This window comes from Humulus lupulus, chromosome X (assembly GCF_963169125.1).
Source record: "Humulus lupulus chromosome X, drHumLupu1.1, whole genome shotgun sequence".
Lineage (NCBI taxonomy): Eukaryota > Viridiplantae > Streptophyta > Magnoliopsida > Rosales > Cannabaceae > Humulus > Humulus lupulus.
In genome coordinates this window covers 84,007,686-84,031,215 of record NC_084802.1, presented here as the reverse complement: position 1 = coordinate 84,031,215, position 23,530 = coordinate 84,007,686, and positions in this window count along the sequence as shown.

Here is a 23,530-nt window from a genome sequence, read left to right as displayed (position 1 = left end):
CTCTGATTCAACTCACGCCGCAGTGCACCCTAACAGGCGCTGCGACTCAAATGTCCCTAATACACCTACTTCTTCTTCATGTTCATGAGAGTCGCGACGCCCTAAGAATAGGGCCACGACTTGGCATGAAAACGTGGAAATTTCCCCTTTTTCTTCAAGCAAAAACCCACCAAAAACCTATCCAATCATAGCTAAAACTCATAAGTAAAGTCCCCATTCAATTCAGTAGCCCAAAACCATCAAAACCCAAGCAAAAGCTTCGCCAAAACCCCATTAGATTCCCAACTCATAACTGAGTTTCTTAAACTCGAAAAAATTAACTAAAAACTAGAGAAACATAGAGATTTAGGGCTAGAAATTAATACCTCTTTTGCCCCAATCGATGGTAAGTCTTTCCCCAAGCAATCTCGAGCCTAAACTAGCCTCGATTTTCCTTAAACCGCAAGAATTCCAAAGGAATTGAAAGAGGGAGAGTATGCCTAAAGTGAGAGTGTTCAGAGAGCTGTGTGAACGTGCTTGAGTGTTTGTGAGGTTTACTTAGACTCTAGGAAACTTAAGCAAATCCCGATGCTCGGGGTTCCAAAAACGTCCCCGAGGGTAAAATGGGAAAAATCCCCGATATTCCCTCCTAATCGCACGAACTCCAAATATATCTTCAATATTTATTCCCGTTACCCAATAACCCAATAACGTACTAGATACCCTAAATACCCATTGACTCACCCCGAGTCGGGTATTAGGTCCCGTTATGACTTTCTCGCTAACTTGCTCCCCAAGATCGTCTCGTGCCGAGTAACCCAAATATATCCACAAAATAATATGGTCTCATAAACATATCACATATACACTAAATATACCCATAACGGGCCAAGTTGCGAAAATTTTCTCTTCTAATAAGAAACGGGGCCACATGCATATTTAATACACCTAAACATGCATATCTAGTCATATTATAATATAACTCACATAATCAAATAATTACACACATATATATCACATAAACACATAATTTCCATAAATTGCCATCTTAGCCCCCTAATCAAGGCCCTAAGCCTTATTAAGGTAATTTGGGATGCTACAACTATCCCGTCCTTATAGAAACTTCATACTCGAAATTTTACTTGAATAACTCGGGATATTGAGTCTACATATCTTCCTCCATCTCCTAGGTTGCTTCCTCGACCTTGTTGTTCCTCAATAATACCATAACTAAAGGTATAGTCTTGTTCCTTAGGACCTTGTACTTCATGTCTAAAATCTGAACTAGCTATTCCTCATAGGAAAAATCTGTCACCAGTTCCAGATCCTAATAACTCATTACATGAATCCCATTTAATACATACTTCCTCAACATGGAAATATGAAATACGTTGTGCCGACAAGACAGTGCATGGGGTAAGGCCAACCTATTGGCCAACTGACCAATCCTCTACAGGATCTCAAATGGTCCAACAAACCTAGGGGTCATCTTGCCCTTCTTCCCAAATCTCTTCACCCCTCTCAGTGGTAAAACCCTAAGGAAGACATAGTCTCCCACCTAGAACTCCATGTTCCTCTGCTTTGGGTCTGAATAACTCTTCTGTCTGCTCTGAGATGCGAGCATTCGAGCTCTAATCTTTTCAATAGCCTTAGTGGTCCTCTGACCTACCTTAGGACCAAAATATTTCCTCTCACCCATCTTATTCTAATGAATGGGCGATCTTCACTTCCTACCATACAACATCTCACAAGGTGCCACTCCAATAGTCGACTAGTAGCTGTTATTATAGGAAATCTCTATCAGAGGAAAATATTTACTCCATGACCCTTCAAAGTACAATACACACGCTCTCAGCATGTCCTCCAATATCAGGATAGTCGTATAAGAATAACCATCATTCTGAGGATGATAAGCTATACTGAACTTCAGCTGTGTACCCATCGCCCTCTACAAACTTCCCCAAAACTTGGAAGTAAAGACAGGATCCCTAACAAACACAATAGACCTCAGAGTCCCATGAAGGTGAACTATCTCTCTCACATAGAGATCTGCATGCTGGTAAACTGTGTAATTCATCCTAACTGGTAGAAGTGAGCTGATTTCGTATACTAATCCACAATGACCCAGAATGAATAGTGCTGGCCCATTGTCCTGGGCAAGCGTACCACGAAATCCATCGTGATGTCCACACACTTCCACTCTAGGATATCCAGAGGCTGGAATAGCCCTACTGGTCTCTTATGCTCTGCCTTGACCTGCTGACTGGTCAAGTACTTCGCCACGTACTCAGTCACGTCCCTCTTCAGCCCAGGCCACCAATATAAAACTTTAAGAGAATAATGGGTAGTATGAGATTCATCCAGAATCTCCCTTCTGATCCCAGTGTCCATTGGAATGCAGATCTGATCCTTGTATCTCAATAATACCTTACCTTACACTGTGTAGTCCTTAGCTACTCCAACTAGGGCATCCCCTCTAATCTTCCCCAACTGTGGATCACTCAACTACTTCTCATTGATCCTCTCCAAAAGAGTAGACCGCACGGTGAAGTTTGCTAACTGGCCCACCACTAGCTCAATACCACCTCTAGTCATATCCTTAGCCAACTCCCTAGATATCTACCTAAAACTATACAACTGTCCTGGACCCTTCTGACTTAAGGCATCTGCTACTACGTTGGCCTTCCCTGGGTGATAGACGACCTCACAATCATAATCCTTCACCAGCTCTAACCAACGTCTCTGCCTCATGTTCAAATCCTTCTGGCAGAAGAAGTATTTCAAACTCTTGTGATTTGTGTATATCACACTTCTCTCCATATAAGTAGTGCCGCCACACCTTCAGTGCAAAAACCAATGGTGCCAATTCCAGATCTTGTGTGGGGCACCTTTGCTCATACTTCTTTAGCTAATGTGATGCATGGGCAATTACCTTCCCTTCCTGCATAAGGACACAACCTAGGCCCTGCCTAGAGGCATCACAATAAACCAAAAAATTTCCTTGATCGATAGGAAGACTCAGAACTTGAGTGGTGATCAGTCTCTTTTTCAGTCTATGGAAGCTGTCCCACACCTGTCTGACCATATAAAACCTCTTATTCGTGTGTGTCAACTATGTTAGTGATGACACAATCTTGTAAACCCCCTCCACAAAGCATCTGTAATAACCTGCCAATCCAAAGAAACTTCTAATCTCTGAAGCATTCTTTGGCCTTCGCCAATCTCTGACTGCCTCAATCTTCACTGGATCCACCATAACCCTATCTTTACTGACTATGTGACATAAGAAATTCACCTGTGGCAACCAGAACTCGCAATTCTTGAATTTCTCATATAGCATGCGCTCTCTCAACCTATGTATTACCAACCTAAGATGTTGATCGTGCTCTGTCTCTGACTGAGAGTATACCAATATATCGTCGATAAAGACGATCACAAACCGATCCATGTAATATTTGAACACCCTATTCATCAGATCCATAAATGATCTTGGGGCATTTGTCAACCCAAATGATATCACCAAAAACTCATAATGTCCATACCTAGTGCAAAAAGCTCTCTTCGGTATACCCACCTCCTTGATCCTCAGCTGGTGATAACCCAATCGAATATTATCTTGGAGAATATACTCCTACCTTGTAACTAATTAAACAGATCATCAATCTTTGGCAGAGGATACCTCTTCTTAATAGTCAACTTGTTCAGTTCTCTATAATTGATACACATCCTCAGAGAACCATCTTTCTTCTTCACAAAGAGAACTGGTGCAGCCCACGGCGAGAAATTGGGCTTGATAAAACCCAAGTCTAGAACTCCTATAATTGAAACTTTAATTCCTTCAGCTCTGATTGAGCCATCCTATAAGGTTACCTAGAACTGGCTCTGTCCCTGGCGCCAATTAAATCACAAATTCTATCTCCTTGTATGGAGGCAACCCTGGAAGATCCTTTGGAAACACATTTAGAAATTCACAGACTAATCTGGTCTATCTTGGTCCCACTGGCACAACCTGAGGGATATCCACCACACTAGCTAAAACCCCATGCATAAATATCATAGGTATATGAGGTCCATGCATAGTGCCAATGAATACAAAGGGGTCCTCGCCCTCAGGCTCAAAGGTTACCATCTTCTTCTTGCAATCTATCATTGTCCCATACTTCTCTAGCCAGTCCATACCAAGAATTATATAAAAATCAGTCATAACAAACTCTATCAAGTCAACTGACAACTTCATGCTATCCACTGTCACTGGTAGTAATCTGACCCATCTCCTAGAAACCACTAACTCCCCAGTAGGAAGCATAGTACCAAACCCCAATTTACTTAAACATTTAAACAATTAATCACATAGGTAATTACCAAACCCTAAGTTGAGTTTGTCTTTAGTGGTGAGTGTACATGCTCAGCCAGTCTTCAGGAACCCTTAAACCTTTGCAGCTCTGATACAAGGTTGTAACGTCCTCCTAATCCAGGACCGTTACACTCTGTACTTTAAATAGTGTTAGACTTGTTAATTAATTCGTTTGGTTATAAATGTGTAACTAAGGTTAATGTCAAGGGTTGGGGTTAAAAATTTTGGTAAAAGGAAACATTGACTTTTCATTTAAAAGTTTTAAACATACATGGGATCCCAAAATGTTACAAACAAATTTTTAAAAGGGTATATACAAATCAAAAGTTCAAACTAGCCGGCCTAGGTGACAAAATAAGGGATATAACCCTAGTTCCTCTGAGATATCATCGGTCGTGGTGGACGAGCAATCACATATGTACACATTGCCAACGAAGCTCTCCAACTCATGGCTGGTCTAGCTTTCCTTTTCTCTTACCTACACCACATAGCACCCATGAGCCAAGGCTCAACAAGAAAACTTAAACATATGTATGAAAAACAAATATGGATTCAAAATACATATCTAGCATGCCCAGCAGTAATAACCTACTCATGCATGCATACAATTACAAATAAATGATCATTGGATCATTCTGGGGCCCACTACCCTGAATAGTTAGAGTCAACCCGGGGTCCCATGCCCTAGCTATGTGACCATAAAGTCACCTAGGGCCCTTGCCCTTAACTTTGAGTAACTAGCCATAGAGTTAGCGAAGCGCTTTATTTTCCAATGACCATAGGGTAGGCCAACGTAATAGTACGTCCGTAATTGGGCCTATGCCTTTCGACCAGGGCGCAGCACGCTATTGCACCCCTTCACTAATAAGTCAAGGTTTTAAATCAGACATTCAGATAGCTAGACAATCAGATACAAATACAGATACAGATAAGCATACTTCAGAAAATACAAGTATGCATACATATAAATCATGGTATCTTAACCAATAAAACACAAAGACAGTAATAACCATGTTCCTTAATGGGGTCGAGCCCTACCTATGAAAACAAGGCAAGCATTCATTAAACCATTATCCAAACATGGAGCATTTGAGCATAACTTAAATCACATTCATTCTCAGGGGCCAATCCCTAATCATAGTTATAATAAACAACCGAGCCAAGCCCTAATTACATATATCACGTATTGGGTGCAGTTTTCTGAGCCTAAACTCTCCTCTGATTCAACCCGTGTCATGGCATTCCCTAACAGGCGCCGCGACTCAAATGGCCCGAAGTCACCTGCTTCTTCTTCCTGTTCATGAGAGTTGCGACACCTCAAGAACAGGGCTGCGACTTGCCATGAAAACTCATAAATTTCCCCTTTTTATTCAAGTAAAAACCCACCAAAAACCTATCCAAACATAGATAAAACTCAAAAGTAAAGTCCCCAATCGTTTCAGTAGCCCAAAACCCCATTAGATTCCCAACTCAAAACTGAGTTTCTAAAACTCCAAAAACTTAACTAAAAACTAGAGAAACATAGAGATTTGGGGCTAGAAATCAGTACCTCTATTGCCCCAATCAATGGCAAGTCTTTCCCTATGCAATCTCGAGCCTAAACTAGCAACAATTCTCCTTAATCTGCAATAATTCCCAAGGAATTGAGAGAGAGAGAGAGAGAGAGTATACTTAGAGAGAGTGTTGAGAGAGTTGTTTGAACATGTTATAGTATTTGTGAGGTTTACTTAGAATCTAAGTAACCTTAAGAAAATCCCGAGGCTTCGGGTACCAAAAATGTCCCCAAGGGCAAAATGGTCAATATTCCCTCCTAATCTCACTAACTCCAAATATATGCTCCAATATTTATTCCCATTACCCAATAAACCGGTAACATACTAGATACTCAAAATACCCCTTGACTCACCTCGAGTTGGGTATTAGGCCCCGTTGTGATTTTCCTACTAACTTGCTCCCCAGGATCGTCTCTTGCCGAGTAAGCCAAATATATCTATATAATAATGTGGTCTCACACATATATCACATATATGCTAAATATACCAATAACAGGCCAAATTATAAAAATTTCCCTTTCAATAAGAAATGGGCTCAGATGTATATTTAATACGCCTAAACATCCATATCTAGTCATATTATAATATAACTCGCATAATCACATAATTACACACTTATATATCACATAAGAACATAATTTCCATAAATTTCCATCCTGGCCCCCTAATCAAGGCCCTAAGCCTTATCAGGTAATTTGGGATGCTACATACCAGACGGAGGAACCACCAGAGGTGGTGGTACTGAAGGGCCAAGTTTCTGCCCACCAAAGGAGATGGAGGCTCAAATTGGTAACAACGTCGCCATACAGGAGGTGGTTAATGCCACAAAGGCCACCTTGGCTGCTCAAGGGCTGCAAGTGGACCCTCAGAGTGAAGTACCACATGGGCAGCCAGCTGGCGTACCACTTACATACCAAAGTGGAGTGCCACCTGTGCAACCAGTCGTCGTAACACCTAGGCACCCTTCTGATAAGGTGCAAGAACATCGAGCTGGCATGCCACATGTGCACCAAGCTGGAATACTACTCGTGCCTCAAGCCCATAGGGCAGATAAGACTTTAGGCTCCCCACAAAGGGAAGAGGACTTGTCGGGCTTCCAAGCCTCTCGTTGTCTCGAGAAGGGCATATGACTCTGAGGAAGTTCACGGGGACCAAGGAAACCACTAGGCCCACAATGTTCACAGAGCCTAGGGCCTTCCACCCAGGCGTGCTGCGACTGATCGTGTCAGGCTTAGAAGAGGAGAGCCTTATATGCCTCAACGATCCCATGGAAACCTAGGGCGAGGAGCCAATACAAGAAAATTCTTTGTGAACCAAGGAAAACAAAACCAGTGTCTTGGTTAACAATGACACATAGAGTCTGATGGGGAGACAGAAGTAGGATTCCCCGAGGATAGCTGCAACAGGAGCGCGCAACCTGATTTGCAAGACAATCTAAATGGTTGCAAAAATAGGGCTAACCCAAGAATATCCCTAGGAGATACCCACAACTGGACCTCCGAGATAATCTCAATGCTCGGAGGCAAGAAGCCATGCCTAACAAGGGCATTGGCACGGTTCACAGGGACCAGAAAGAGGCCCATAAATGCTACAATGTATCAGTAAAGTACCTTGTGATTATGATTGATAAAGCAGGTCGTGAGTGGCCTCCTTTAGAAGAGAAGAGGTCCAGCCTGTCCTGGAGGAGCAGGAATCTAATGAGTTGGATCCCATGGTTGGATAGGTTGTCCTCGATGAGGACAGCCCTAAAAAAAACAAAGGTTGGGAAGAACCTCAAGGCGGAGGTCCAAGAAGCTTTGGAAAAATTTCTCACGAGAACCAGGACGTCTTTGCCTGGTATCATGCAGACATGACAAGAATTGATCCCAACATCATCTGCCATGCCTTGACCATAGACACCAATGTTGCCCCAATGTAACAAAAAAGGAGGACAATAGATCCAACAAGGGCAGAGGCCTCGTAGTCGGGGGTTGATAAGCTCCTTCGGAACAGATTCGTTTGGGATGCCCAATACCCAAGTTGTTGGAAAACTTGGTGCTGGTCCCAAAGCCTAACTGGACCTGGAGGACTTGTATTGATTTCTCCGACCTCAGTTAGGCTTGCCCAAAGGATTGCTTCCCTCTGGTGAAGATTGACCAAATGGTGGATGCCACCTCCGGGTATGAGCTCCACATGTTCATGGATGCTTATTCAGGTTACAATAAGATCTCCATGCATGTCGTGGACTAGGAGCATACCAGCTTTCGAACAGACAAAGGTGTCTACTGCAACAAGTTGATGCCCAGGATGACCACATGCCAGAGGTTAGTGAGCAAGATGTTCAAGAACCAGCTTGGTTAAAACATGGAGGTGTTGGGCGGAGGCATTCTCGTTCCTCCGCAAGTTTTTGATGAAGTGGAATCACCAAAAAGTTCACATTTGGGGAAGACTCTAGGAAGTTCCTCGAATTTATTTTGAGTGACCGATGAATTGAGGCAAATCCCAATAAGATCAGAGCCTTGATCGAGATGCCATCCCCTAGAAAGCACAAGGATGTGCAAAGCCCATTTATATCCAAGGCTATCAACAAGTGTATCACATTCTTCAACACCATCCGAGGAGGCCAAAGATTTGAATGGACAGAGGAATGTGAGCAAGCTTTCCAACAGGTCAAGGCGCACATGGCAAATCCTCTTATTTTGTCAAAGCTCATAGATGGAGAACCTCTACTCGTCCACATAGCCGTCACGGAGAACGTCATTTGTGCAGCCCTAGTACGCGAGGAAGGCTACACCCTACACCCCATCTATTATGTGAGTAAGGGACTCCTTGTACCAATCCTGGAGAAGCTCACTTATTGCTTGATATAAGCTTCTCAAAAACTTAGGCCCTATTTCCAGGCACATCCTGTCATTGTGCTCACAAACAAGCCTCTTAGGCAAGTCCTCTAAAAGTTGGAGTCCTCGAGAGACTCCTTAAATGGGTAGTCTAACTTATTCAGTTTGATATCATTTACCACCCGAGGACTATCATAAAGGGACAAGCACTAGCGGACTTATCGTGGAATATATTGGAATGCACGAAAGGCCTGAGGATGCCCAACCTACTGGACTTGTGTGGAAGCTATATGTGGACGAGTCCTTCAATGAGAACAGGGCCGGAGTATGATTAATCTTGGTGTCCCCCGAGGGACATAGAGTTCACAATGCCCTGAGATGCGGGTTCGATGCCTTAAACAATGAAGCTGAGTATGAGTCCTTGATAACGGAATTATGAGTTACCCTGGAGCATAAATTAGAGAGACTCAAGATATACATCGATTCTCAGCTGGTTGTGAACCAAGTCCTTGGAGAGTACCAAGCTCGAGGAACCAAGATCGCTGCTTACTTGGCCAAAGCCCAAGGGAAGCTACATAGCTTCAAGAGATTTCCCATGCGACAATTTTCACAGGAGAAGAACTCCAACACTAAGGCTCTAGCCAAGCTAGCTACAACCAAGGATGTGAAGATGCTCAATGTGGTGCAAATTGACTACTTGGCTTTTCCAAGCATCATAGCATCCAAGGAAGTTGAAATGGTCCATCCCCTGGACATTTGGATGGAGCCCATAATGAAGTACCTTGTCTCAAAAGAACTATCACAGGAAAATAAAGTGGCTCAAATGTGATCATGGACAACATGTTGTATAGGCAAGGATATTCGCTGTCGCTACTCTGATGTGTGTTCGAGCAAGAAGCCAAGATCATCCTTTGAGAAGTGCGTGAGAGCTTCTGTGGTGACCATGCTGAGGGGTAAAGCATAGCCAAAAAGATTCTGTGATAAGGGCACTTCCGTCCCACGATTAACAGCGATTTGATGGATTATCTCAAGAAATACGACAAATACTATTGGTATGCTAACATCCCTTAGATGACAAGTCCTTGGCCATTTGAGGTTTGGGGCATTTACCTGATTGGTTCCTTTCACATGAGAAATGGAGGAGTACAGTATGCGATTGTGATAGTCGACTACTTCACGAAGTGGGTAGAGGCCGAACCTCTCGCTATGATCACCCCTAAGCAGGCGCTGGACTTAGTCATCAAGAACAATGTTTGCTGCTCTGAGCTCTCGAGGAAGATAGTCTCTGACAATAGCCTACAATTCAGCAGTGAGTTGTTTATTGACTTTTGGGAAAAGCATGGAGTCATGAATAGTTTCTCCTCTGTAGCCCATCCATAGGCAAATAGAAAAGTGGAAGCGGTCAACAAGATGCTTAAGGCCACTTTGAAGAAAAGCCTAGACAGGTGAAAGATGCTTGGCCCAAGGAGCTGCCTAGTGTACAATAGAGTTACAGTACCATCGCTAGGACCTCCACCGGTCATTCGCCATTCTCCATGGCCTACGGTATGAAGCCAAGCTCCCACTTAAGGCTGCCATATCCATGCACCAACGAAAGACATATGAACTGACCACCAATCATACTTTACTTCAAGAATCATTGGACCTTGTTGTGGAGCTCCAAGAAGCTTCAGAGCTACTTGTAGCATCCTACCAGCAAAAGGTTGCAAAGTAGTTCAATTCTAAAGTAAAGGACAAGAAGTTTGATGTTAGAGACTTGGAGTTGGGAAGAGTTTTCCTAGCAACCCGATATCCAATTGTTGGAGTGTTGAGCCCTTAATGGGAAGGTCCATACCAAGTTGAGAGAACCATATGTCCCAGGACATAAGAGTTGGCTCGTCTAAATAAGGAGTTGATACCCCATGCAAGTAATGTTGAGCAACTTCGATGGTATTACAAGTAATGTAACCCAGTTTTTGTATTTTCTAATTTTACGAATCATATGTAGCCTACGGGCACTTAATGAAAATAGTGTGTACAAAACACGATATATGAAATTCAGAGAATTTCTTGTATTTTTAAGTTTTTATTTATCTACATTTTACTACACGAGGATGTACTTGCTCGCTAGTGAACGCAGGCTAGTCTCCGATCACTTGGGGGGCATAGGTGGGATAGTCACCCTGTGAGGATAGCCGCTCATAGATCATGACCTAGGGAACTCGATTTAAGGAGCCTATAATGGGCACCTAAGAGTAAGCCTAGTGTCATAAAGCTTGCGAGAGTTCCCGAGAAGCATATACTAGGGAACTCAGTTGGAGGAGCCTGTATGGGGCAACTTAGAGTAAACCTAGTGTTACAAGGCTTGCTGGAACGAATAAACCAAAATTGTCGAAGACTAAGAACCCAAGTTACTTCTCGAGGACTAAGCGCTCTCAAAGTAACACTGAGTTCTTGATAACCAAAATGGTTATGGGCTTTCAAGACCTAAGTCACCTATACTTGGGCACAAGCCCCCAATCACCTAGACGTGGGAGACTCGGGAACAAGTCCCAAGTTACCTAAACTTAGACACAAAGAACAGAGTCTCCTACATTTGAACAAACATGAACGAGAAACAAGTTACTTCTTGAGGACCAAGCATCCGTGAAGCAATACTGAGTTCTCAAGAATCGAAATTGTTAAGGGTTTTCAAGACCCGAGTCGCCTAAACTCGGGCACAACTCCCAAGTTGCCTAAACTTGGGCCAGCATGACCTGAGTCGCCTATATTCGAACACAAGTCCCTAGTTGCCTAAACTTGGGCAAACAAGACCCGAGTCACCTATACTCGGGCACAAGTCCCAAGTTGTCTAAACTTGGACACACTAGACCCAAGTCTCCAAGACTTGGCCCCAGATATGGTGGATAAAACAAGTTAAACTAAATTGATTTTTTTTCATGGGGCTACATTACGTTATAATTTTGAGAATAACCTTGCACATTACTAAGTGTAATTTTCATTATTACTAAACCGTGTATGTCAAATGTGTTAAGTAAAAGGCAAAAAAGGCAAGTAAATAGAGAAAGAAAGCCATTCAATAAAATATGTACTACTGTACTTGGGGGCTCGATCATTTAACTTGTTTGTACCCCAATAAAAGATGGCTCGCATGCCTAATTACTAAGATTTAAAATTACAAAGGACAACCTATTTCGCTTCGGGAGGAACCTCTTAAATAAGGTCAATGATCGGATTTTCCTTCAGGGTTTGACAAGCTTCGTTGGCGACTTTAGCAGCAGCAACGGAAGCGTCCTGCTCCACCTCCTTGGGGAATGGTCACTTGGGCCATCAGTATGGCTAACTCTTCTTGAGCTTGCTTCAGATCGTAGGCCTTCTTGGTCATAATGTCCTATAGATGTTGGCACATCACGACAACCTGAAATAAAAACACAGTGAAAACCAATAAGTGGGAGTTTCTCTCCAAGATAAAGAAAAAAGGTAGTACTTACCATCGTGGTGGGGTACTAACAAGTTGTGAGGAGAGAAGCTTTGTTTTTTCTTCCTAGCTGAGCAAAGTTGTGAGAAGTCATCTTGCACATCATGGAGCTTATTCCCTGAAGAAGTTCCATCGCCAGTGGAGAAATGAGGTCGCCGAGCTTCTCAGTGAAAATAATTTCCAGCTCAGCCCTACCAATGGAGGCACGAGAGGTCTGCCCTTTGGAGGATTGTACTGGCGGATGTACTCGACCAGTGCGTTGAAATTTTGGTCAACATCCTCCAGATGGACATTGAAGTGCTTCACTAGTGCATTGTACTTGGCGAGATCCTCTCCCTCATAATTTTATGAATATATTAACAATTGGGGGATCTCGGTGTTTGGATTTTCGGCCCCCTTGAGAACTTTAGAAATTTGCAGGACTTTGCTTACCTCAATTATCCCTACTCCAGCGGTGAGAGATCCAACCATGGATAGATCACTGACGAGGGGTTCCTCCGTGTGAGACCCCTCAACTTGCACTACAAGCACCTCAACTTGCATCGTAGGCACCTCAATAGGAACAACAACCACATTAGCTTGAATCGCAGGCTCCTCACCTTAAGCTACAACCTGCGTCTGCTGCCTCTTGGTGGCGTGGATTGGTTCAGCCAAGACAATAAAAAGATGGTTAATAAAATACAGTTAATGATAGTGTCGAGAGCACAAGGGTTTCTCAGCAAGCCCCCTAGATGGCTCCTCTAGGTGAAGCATCGAATACACGAACTCCCTTACGAGCCTCCCCATCTCATAGGTGGAGTTAGTCTCGTAATGGAAAAACTAGTGCACATGGAAAGCTGTCACATCATCTAGAGGCATAAACACCTTAGGAGGCACCCATTTCTTCAGGTGGTAAAGACATGGGTTAATCAGGTCTTGGTAACACTAGTAATCTTCCTGACTCTAGGGACAACCCGAGGTGAGACCGTACCAGAGAAGTGACGGAGAAGCCCACACGTGCACAAGACTTACCCCATCTCTTACATGTTTAGCATTATAAACTATAATGAGATATTTACCTTGGTTTTGGGAATAGGATTCTATGGCCACCTGGAGCTCCTTCTCGAGCTCCTGGTCCAACCAAATTTCTTGGGCTGCTCGAGCAGCCTGAGCGTACTCTAGCTGCCCCTCCAAAAGTTGCTGGTTATTCTAGGAGTAGGCAAGTCCGTCGATGTAGTGGGTATGAGCAGAAGCCATTGCACGAGACTTAGCAGAGTTCTTGTACTTGTTTAGCTCCAAGTTTCTGATGTGCTGTCTCCTCCTAAGATGACCTACAACAACCAAGTTCTCCTCTGTTACATGCGATCTTGTACTTGGTTAGGTCCAGAAAATTTTTCATTACATCCATGCAATCTTGGAATGTCTTGCCATGGGGAGTACGACAGAAGGGACCTGCCAAAAGGAAACACACTAAGTGATACCGAACTTCTCCAACCCCTGCAGAACAGATACCAAAAAGGGATGAGGAACTTACCAACCTTGTAGAATTCAATGATGAGAGCTGGGTTAGTCCATAGTGGGAAGCCATTTATGAAGAAGAAGTGATCCTTATAATGACGTGCATGGCTCTCGTTGAGGTGAGGAGCCTTGTATGTCATGTTAGCATACTTCATTAGGATGTAAAACCTGTTGAGTTTTGTCCCCTTCTTCTTCAGACAGGGCCGAAAGCTGTAGAGGTACAGGATCTCAGCAGGAGAAGGATCGAGCCACTCTCTCCTCCAGTAAAGGACATACTGGCCCTCGAGGACTTTGTAGCCGTTCAGGGACAGATGGAACAGAGAAATCCCCACATTTTTGAAAATATTTATAAAAGTAATTGTGGAGGAGTAGGGTTACACCTGCCTGGAGGTGTGATTGTCTCCAAGCCTGTGACTGTAAATGCAACAGTCTGATCTCTCTGTCTCCCGGCATAGAAGGATGAGAAAATCTTCACCGACCTTGTAGTGCTTCATGATGCTTTCCAAAGCCTTGGGATGTTTTCACTTGCTTGATGTTTTCTCCACCTCAAATCCTAGAGCCTCATACCCTTGTGTGAAGTGAGGAATCAGAGCTATGTTTGCCTGCTCCTCCAACATGGAGTTAACTCTTGGTGTTGGTCTCTCTGCCACCGGAGCAACTTCTCTCTCTACCTGCGCATGGGTTGTTGCCTAGGACTCTTCCTTTTGTTGTCCACCTTATCGAGCCATCGCAACTAACTCTCTATTAAACTCATAGAAGCCGTGGTTGTGTAGTTCCTGAAGCTTCATGAACACCAAAAAAAAAAAAAAAGCAGTATGCATTTTGACGCAAGAACAGGTGGCTAAAACAGAAGAATATCCTAAGACATCTGCTTGAGGAATGGAAATGGAGAATTTTTTATAGAAAGAAAGTGTCCTCGAAACACTTGGTTAGCTCCGGGAGACACCACTGGAGGCTCAAGAACACCACCACAATCTGAAAATTTCGCAGAATCTAGTTGAGTGTCAAATAATGCCAATAGGTACAAAATACGCAAAAAAAGGTCACTTACAGGTCGTTTCAACACTAACAAGTCCCCAAATTAAGGCTAAAAGAAGTAAAAACGAGCTATAAATCCTAGCCATTTTACTATCTTAAATAGAAACCCATAAATTCCCAAAGAATCACAAGAACATGGAAAAATAGAGAAAGTGGCAAAGAGGACTTACTCGAGAACTCGTGCCTATAAGTGCTGAGTCATGTACGAGCATAGAAGTACCGCGCCTAGTTCACCCAAAATTATCCCAATTCCCTCCAACGTTCTAGGGTTGAAGACAAGAGGTTTCATGGATTGATGAATAAGTTCTTGGAAAAATTGAAAGTTTTCGAAGCTATGAGAGTGAAAAGTTTTAAATGCAAAAGTGAAATGCGAAGGAGGATAATTTTTAATATATACTAGTGAGCATGGGCGGAAACCAATTCGACCCCAGCCGTTGATCAACTAGGGAGTAGGTACTCGAGCATGATCCAACGTTCACACTTATCAAGGCACATATGATTAAAAAGGTAAAAGGACGTGTCAGGTACGGAATAAACGTCATGGGCATTGAAAATACCCTTCATTAAATGACATTGATTGGTGGACCCAACAATAGGGATTTGACACATGGCATCACCTTTTTAGAGGTGTCAGGCCTCGAGGATGGCCAACCGTCTAAACCCGAGTACATCCCCCAAAATAATCTTCTTAATCAAAGTCTCCCCTGTCTGAGGATGAGTGAAGACTTGAGGTGGAAATGTTGTCCATGCTCTTACCAAGTGACATGTGGCACACATTAAAGAGTAATTAAGACTTCATGGAAGCAGATTAAGTTCCCTGGAGATTGCTTTGACCTCCAAGGGAGGTAAGCCTTGCCCTCAATCATAGTTCGCCACCATCGGAGGGGTGTGTCCTGGTGGAAACATTACTTCCCGAGGACCATGTTCAAGGATAATGCTCCAAGTCTCATTACAAGACCTTCTCCTCGAGGAATTTCCACCAGGTCTGCAAGAAGCCTCTTCTGAATTCGAAGAAGAGTTGCTAATGACCCTAGACAACAAGTAGCCATCTGTAACTTACTACTGCATAGATCATGGTGTTGACACCATACAAGCAACAAGGAGGATGTCTCATGACCCCGCCTGACACAGAAAAATGTGTTGCTGCCCTTCTGTCACTGTCAAGAGCATGTTGCCCAATAAAGTAGTGTGTTGGTATACCTCGTATTGGACCCGCTGATAAAAGCAGGGGTGCACTAACACCTTAAATAAAGGAATTTATCATTTATTATACATTTAGGTCCACATTAAGGGAGAATAATTATAATTAGACCTTATTAGGGAATTAATTTCCACTAGCCATCTATAAATAGGGCTAGGGTACACTTCGTAAATGATCCCTGATTTATTTCTTATTTTCAGAGCACGCCCAAACGTTGCCTGAAAATATTCATAAGAGCTTGACATTTGCATGTTCTTCACATTATAAATATAAGTGACTCGTGGACTAAGGTTGATTCACAACTTGAACCACGTAAAATCCTGTCTCAACTTTTATTTCTTTAAGCTTTGTTTTAATTAGTTGTTAGCAAAATTGCTAGTCAACAAAAGGTACACTCGAAAAGATAAGGGAAAGATGATGGTTATTTGCAATGGAGAATAATAAAGGAGAAAACAATGCTCGTGCTAATGTTGGTGGAGCTACCATCCAAGCAAATCAACCACCACAACTAAAACAACAACGAACAATGCCTGATTTCTGTATGCCTGTTGTTAATGAGAACCTTACTAGAATTGTTAATCTTTCCATTGCTTCTAATAATTTTGAGTAGAAGCAGCATTGGTAAATATGGTGCAACAAAATAAGTTTGGGGGTATGGCCATTGAAGATCCTAATATTCATCTAGCAATTTTCTTGGAGGTTCATGCTACATTAAAAATGAATGGTGTTTGTAATGATGCCATTAGACTAGGTCTCTTTCCTTTCCTTCTAAGGGATAGAGCAAGGAGTTTGTTGCAATCTTTACCACCAGGCTCCATTACTACATGGGATGAAATGGAATGAAACTTTCTAGTGAAGTTTTTCCCTACATCAAAGTTCATTAAATTAAGAAGTAATATAGGCATGTTCAGAGATCTTGACTCTGAACCATTCTATGAGTCTTGGGAGAGGTTCAAATATTTACTACGTCATTGCCCCCAACATGGTTATGAAAACTTGATGCAACTCCAAATCTTCTACAATGGGTTGAATGGTTCAACCAGAACTATAATAGATGCTGCTACTGGAGTGCATTATTGGGAAAGATTGCCGATGAAGCATTTAATTTGATGGAAGAGATGGGTATCAATAGTTGTTAATGGCCCAATGAGCGTTCAATATGTCAAAAGGTAGTAGGTTTATAGAATAGGTCCTATGGCATCCATAGCAGCTCAAATTGTTGCCTTATCTATTATTGAGATTGTTGTGGCTGCTCCTGCATCACAGTCTGTTGTAAGCACTGTTGATGCAGTTTTTTGCCAACAATGAATTAAGAAATTCGATCAGAGATATCATGGTTGATAATAAACCGTAAATAAAAATTCATGAAACTTTTATGTGGTTCAGTGGTTAAAATCCACCTCGTCCATGAGTCACTCTTATTCTTGCTTTTGAACTCTTTAAGAAATTGTTTATGACAATTTCACTAGATCTTTGGCATACAAGATGTCCATCCCTTTTACTATCGATTCCCCTTGAATTTATAGGGAATTATTATGGACAATATTGGGTAACCTTACTATAAATGGTAATGTAAATTATTGGGTAGCTTCCCAAATTAATGGACATTTAGATAACCTAATTAAGCCTTTTGAAATTTACATCAATGAGTAAAGGTATATAACGAATGTGTGCATTTATTGCGCATATAGGGAATCCGAGTATGTAGGAATACTTCCATGTGCATCGCTGAACCACCCCGAACTAGATGCCATGCTTGAGCTGGATATGACTTGAACAGGATGGCTTGACTTAGATAATGCTCAGGCTTGATGCAGGCGATCTGGACGCTGGGCACCTCGATCTTTGTCATTTTCATCACTAACGGTCTGGAAGATCCTGGGTTGTTCCAGACTCAGTGACACAACCTTGAGGTGTTTTGTCCTAGAGTTAATGAAACATCATCGAAGTCTTGCCTCCTTTACCAGCTGTACCTTGAGCTAGATAGTTGAGCTCGTGTTCTTAGGATACAATATGACTATAAACAGTTAAATTTAATGCATAAAAAGAGGTAATTTTTCTAGGTTTTTCTAGATTTAGAGGTTAAATGTTCGAGTTTTTTGGTATATTGAAGGTGAAACGTTTAGGCTCAAATCCAGGTAGCTTAAGGGACAAAATAATAGGGTGGTTTTGCATTAAATCATTTTTCGAAACCACTGGATCTACCATTTCAGCACCTTCTTGATAATCGGGTGCATGAACAAGAGATGCATGTGGGACCACACGTCGGGGTATTAAGCCTACACTTAACTCATAGATGCCTTAGAATTTTAGGTCGCCATTTCTTCCATTATTAGAATTAGGTGACATTCCCATGTCGCCCCCGAGACCCCCATTCTCCACTTCGGTCCAGTTGTGAAGAAAGAGATTGAGGTAGGACCTGATAGTTTCTTTGAGGCTGAGAGTATCGTATCTTGAAATACTTCACAACCCAAAGTGAATAAAATTATTGTAAGTCACGAGATCGAGATGAATCCCAACTTCTATGCTCGACCTCCTTTGGAAGGTGAGCAAAGCTGCACCCCATTGGAGGATGACTTCGGGGCATGTAATGATGAACACCTGAAGGCAGGTGCCTTCCTCCTACTAGATTAGTATTTCATGGACTTCCTGAATTATGTGAAGCTCGCCCCTTTCGAGCTCCTGCCAAATTCCTATTGCCTCCTTGCGAGGTTAAAGTATTTATTCCTCAAAGCCAAGTAGGAGGTCCCCTTTCCAGAGGACATTTTATATATTTTCTGTCTAAAAGCCAATCCAGACGTTAAAAGTCAAGGTGACAATTTCTACTCCCTCACCTGGTTTCCTAAATCCACCAGCATCACCGACCTCTTCAGCCATTTGAATGACTAAAAGACCAGTTTTTTACGTCAAACAGTTTTTGAAACTCCTAATTTCATCACTTCAACTGACCTTGTAAGTATCTCTGCTCTTAAAATCTTCATTTGATCGAGTTATTTCCAAATTTTGCTAAGTTTTACTTATTCTAATTGAGTTATTATCTTTTGCGGCTATTTACAAGAGAACGGAACGGTCTAAGACCCTTGGGGGTCAACACAAAACTCTAGCCAACACTCAAGCTAAGGAGAAGGAGTTCAGTGCGATGGTGAATGATGCCACCTTGGTTCCCTACAAGCTGGTCAGAGAGGATCAGACACCGGTCATCAAGCTTTGAGGTCCTCCCAAGGAGCATCCTCAAATCGTTTAGGAGGTCATTGAAGAAGAGGAGGTCGTAAAGTTGGTGCATAAAAGAAAGATCACTGAAGGCGGGTAGAATTCTCCCCAAGATCTCGCTGAATCTGGGGCAGCAGCAAGCATTGCTGCTAGCTTTAGACTAGTCCGATTCAATCCAAGGCAGCTTATGAGCCAACATCCTCAAAACCCGAACCTCAATGTGACTTTACATCAGTGTGTCTACCAATTGGTCGTTCGCCATGATTTTGCCTGCCCTAAATATAACAAAGTAATAGATAACACTTTACATTTTAGGTCTACCATTTTTGGAACAGTCTAGTACAAATCTCCTGTCATGGCATTTCTTATGCCTTGGTTCCTTTACCTCGGGTATTAGGCAGGCCGAGTATGAGCCTAGTACAGATGAGGAGCCCAAACCCAGTAGGTCCCATAAATTTGTAAGGTTAGAATCTACTATTCCAAAATAATGCAAGAGTTAGAGGTTAAATCCAGCTTGATCCATAACCCATAACTGATCGTAGTAGTTTCCTCCTCTAGTTTGGAGGGTGGGGTTCTTATCTGTTACTTTTTGTCGTTTACACAGTTTGAATTATAAAATTATATTCTAACTTTTCTGATCGTCCTTGTAGAAAAAGACATGAACCTCAAGGACATTGTAACGTCCTCCTAATCTAGGACCATTACACTAAATAATTTAAATATTGCTTAACTCACTAAACAAGTCATTTGAGTTTAAATCGTGTAATTAAAACTACCCACATGCTTAGGTATTAAAAATTTTCGGTCAAAAGCCAACTGTTTCATTAAAAAAGCTTAATTTCCATACACAGGATTCCATCGTAGTTTAAAATAGCTACAAACTCAAAAATGCATACAAAAGCTGACCTAGGCAGCAAAATCAGGGTCCAACCCTAGTTCCAACTGATAGCCTCTGCCACGACGAACGAGTAGGCTACATATGTATACTCTGCCCCTTAACCTCTCCAACTCATGGCTGCTCCAGCTTTCCCTTTCCTTTACCTACCCAATTTAGTACCCATGAGACAAGGCTCAGCAAGAAAACATAAACACACTTATACGCAGTACATTATCATATTGCAGATTCATAACTAGCATGGCAGTAGTAATAACTCTACTCATGCATGCAATTAACTCAAATAAGTGACTATAGAGTCACACTAGGGTTTAGTGCCCCTCTATCATATAACCAGCCTTAGAGTTGGCCAAGTAGGTCTGATGCTTAACAATCTAGATGACCCTAGAGGCGTTCAAGCGTATATCTTGCTTCCGAGTTGGCTTAACCCTATCAGCCAGTGTTCAACATGATATTGTCGCCCTCGACTCCTAAGCCGAGCCTTTAAATTCTAGACTCATAAGATGAGTCCCTTAACCTTCAACTAATAAGTTGAGTCTTTCATCCGTCGACTAATAAGTCGATGCCTTTAACCTTCGATTGATAAGATGATTCTTTAACCTTCAACTAATAAGTCGAATCTTTAACCTTCGACTGATAAGTCGAGTCTTTAACCTTCGACTGATAATTCGAGTCTTTAGAACCAGCTATACCCTTGACTATTAAGCCAATCCCTTTACTAGTTAACATAGATAAAAAATAAGCTCATTTAATATGTTTAATAATACATTCTCAACATAACATTAATCTTGTACAATAATCGGGCCAAGCCCTAAATGCAGACCGGATGTCCTTTTCTTACCTCTGGTCCGAGTGCAATGTATATTAAGAGCGACCCTCGAGCACGATCCCAGTTCTGATCCCCTAGAAATAATCTAATCAATACCATAAATAGAATCCCATCAATATGAGCGAATAAAGGCTTCCGGACCACGTCCTAGCCCTTGGAACGTCGAATTCTACTAAATCGGGTAGTAGAATCAATCCTAAGCCCTTATGTTTGAGTTCCCTTATTCAAAATCTTCCTAAGGCTCAGAAGCCCTTAAAGCATCGTGGCCCAAGGCCCAAGAGCTGTGGCCTACCTCAAGTCTGAGAGCCCAAAGGGTCCCCTCTGGACCACACGCACTGTGACGCTCCCTGCAGGCGCTGTGACTAAAAATGGGGGTTCAGTACCTCCTTCTCCCTACGTTCATGAGATTCACGGTGCCCCAAGAATACGGTCTCACCAAAATCCTATCTAAACATAGCCAAATTCCATAAGTAAAGTTCCCAATCAACTCAGCAGTTCACAACACACAAAACCCAAGCTTAAACATGGCCAAAACCTCACCAATTCACCAAATTCAAATTGATTTTCTAAAACTCCAAAACTCAGCCAAAAACCAAAGAAACACAAAGATTTAAGGGTAGAAATCGTTACCTCTGTTGCCTTAATCGATGCTACGCTTTTCCCGAAGCAATCCTGAGCCTAAGCTAGCTTTGATTCTCCTTAGATCGCAAAGAAATTCCAAAGAGTTGAGAGAGGAAGTGTGTACATGAGAGAGAGAAAGAAGGAACGTCCTGCTGAGTGTTTTTCTATTTATGAGGTTACTTAGAGTTCAAGTAACTCTAAGTAAATCCCGAGGGCATGGGGTACCAAAAATGCCCCCGAAGGTAAAATAGTCAAAATCATCAAAATTCCCTCCTAATCACATGAACTCCAAATATATCCTGAAATATTTACTCCCATTACCTGATATCTCGGTAATGTACTAAATACCAAAAATACCCCTTGACTCAATCCGAGTCGGGTATTGGTCCTGTTGTGACTTTCCTACTAACTTGCTCCCTAGGACTGCCTCATGCCAAGTAACCCAAATATAATCACATAATAATGTGGTCTCACACATATATCACATATATTCAAAATATACCTTTAATGGACCAAATTACTAAAATTGCCAAGAAACGGTCCCACATGCATATTTAATACACCTAAACTGCATATCTAGTCATATTATAATATAACTCACTTAATCACATAATGATACACACATATATATATCATATAAACATATATATCATAATTAAATCATATAATTTCCCTAACTTGCCATCCTGGCCCCATAATCAAGGCGCTAAGCCTTATTAGTTAATTTTAGACGTTACAGACATCTTCGACATTGGCCCTACCATCAACAAGGTGAAGGTTTTTGAAGGAAACCAATTTTGTAACTCAGACTTCTGCTGGTTCTCCAGCCAAGACCAAGAGGACCAGTTTCGCCCATAAGCACCTCCAGCCTTTTGTCATTAGGACCCAAGATGCCCCTCCTCAAGCTCCTCGTGATACTTTGTACATCCCTCAAGTCATCCATGCCACACTCCCATCTTCCACGATCCCAGGTCCACCCTTCAAGGTGGGGAAACACCCAGATCCACTGCTTGATTCACTCCTAGAGATCGTGATGAGGCATGCGAACTTGGTTAGCACAAAAGAGTTGCAGGCCATTTAGTCGACCCTCGGTGACCCTCCTCAACTCTGTGTTGGGGATGACTCTGACCGTAAGTCTTATCCTTATCCTCCTTCTTTAGTTCCATGTTTTTACAAGTTGGCGCCTCTTTAATCATTGGTTGCAGTCTTGCATGGCTCTGATTCGTGGTATTCCTCGGATCTAAGTTGAGGTGGAAACCTCGCAGAACAACGAAAAGATTGCTAAGGCTCAAGCTTTGGAGGTGATCCAGAGCCACAATCAGCTTCTGAAGGAGGTCAAGGACCTTAAGCTAAAGATTGTAGAGGTCGAGGTGAAGCCCCTATGCAAGGTCCAGGAGGATGTTTCCTGGATCAAGGAGCTTGAGCCTCAAGTGAAGGGCCATGAGGCCCAGATCGAGAGCTCCTTGGAGGAGACGTTCTACCGATTCTAAGCATACAATTAATATGGTGATTTTTTGTTCCTTGATGCTGAGGTCTAGGAGTGTTGCCTCACCATGTTCGGGGACCAGTTGGCAAAGGAGCCCGTGAAAACGGTGGACATGACATTCGGAGCTGGCGAAGATGGTGGGGAAGATAAAGTCTCATCCCAAGGGAATGTTGCCAGAGCTCAGGGTTGAGAGGCTATTTTTTGTTTATTTTTATATTTGTTTAAGGATATTATAAACCCTTGTAAAGAGGCCTTTTAGGCTCAGGCAATTCCCTTAGGGCACTGTTCGAGGTTAATTATCCTCATTTTCAATTTACATATATTTTTTATGTATTTTTATATTATGCACAATCTTAATGTTATCTCCCTTCTATTAATTATCATTGTTTTTTTAAACTTTCATAGTTTTTATACACTTGCATAGTTATAGGGAGCACTTTTTTAGATTAAGGCATATGAATGATGGCTCGACTAGTAAATTTCTAGTCGTTGACCTGGTTATATCCAGGAGCTTTGATCACCTATTTGCGCATACCTGCTATGATTAAGGCCTCGGACTTAGTTTGGCTCCAGAATTTTTGTACCTAGTTAAAT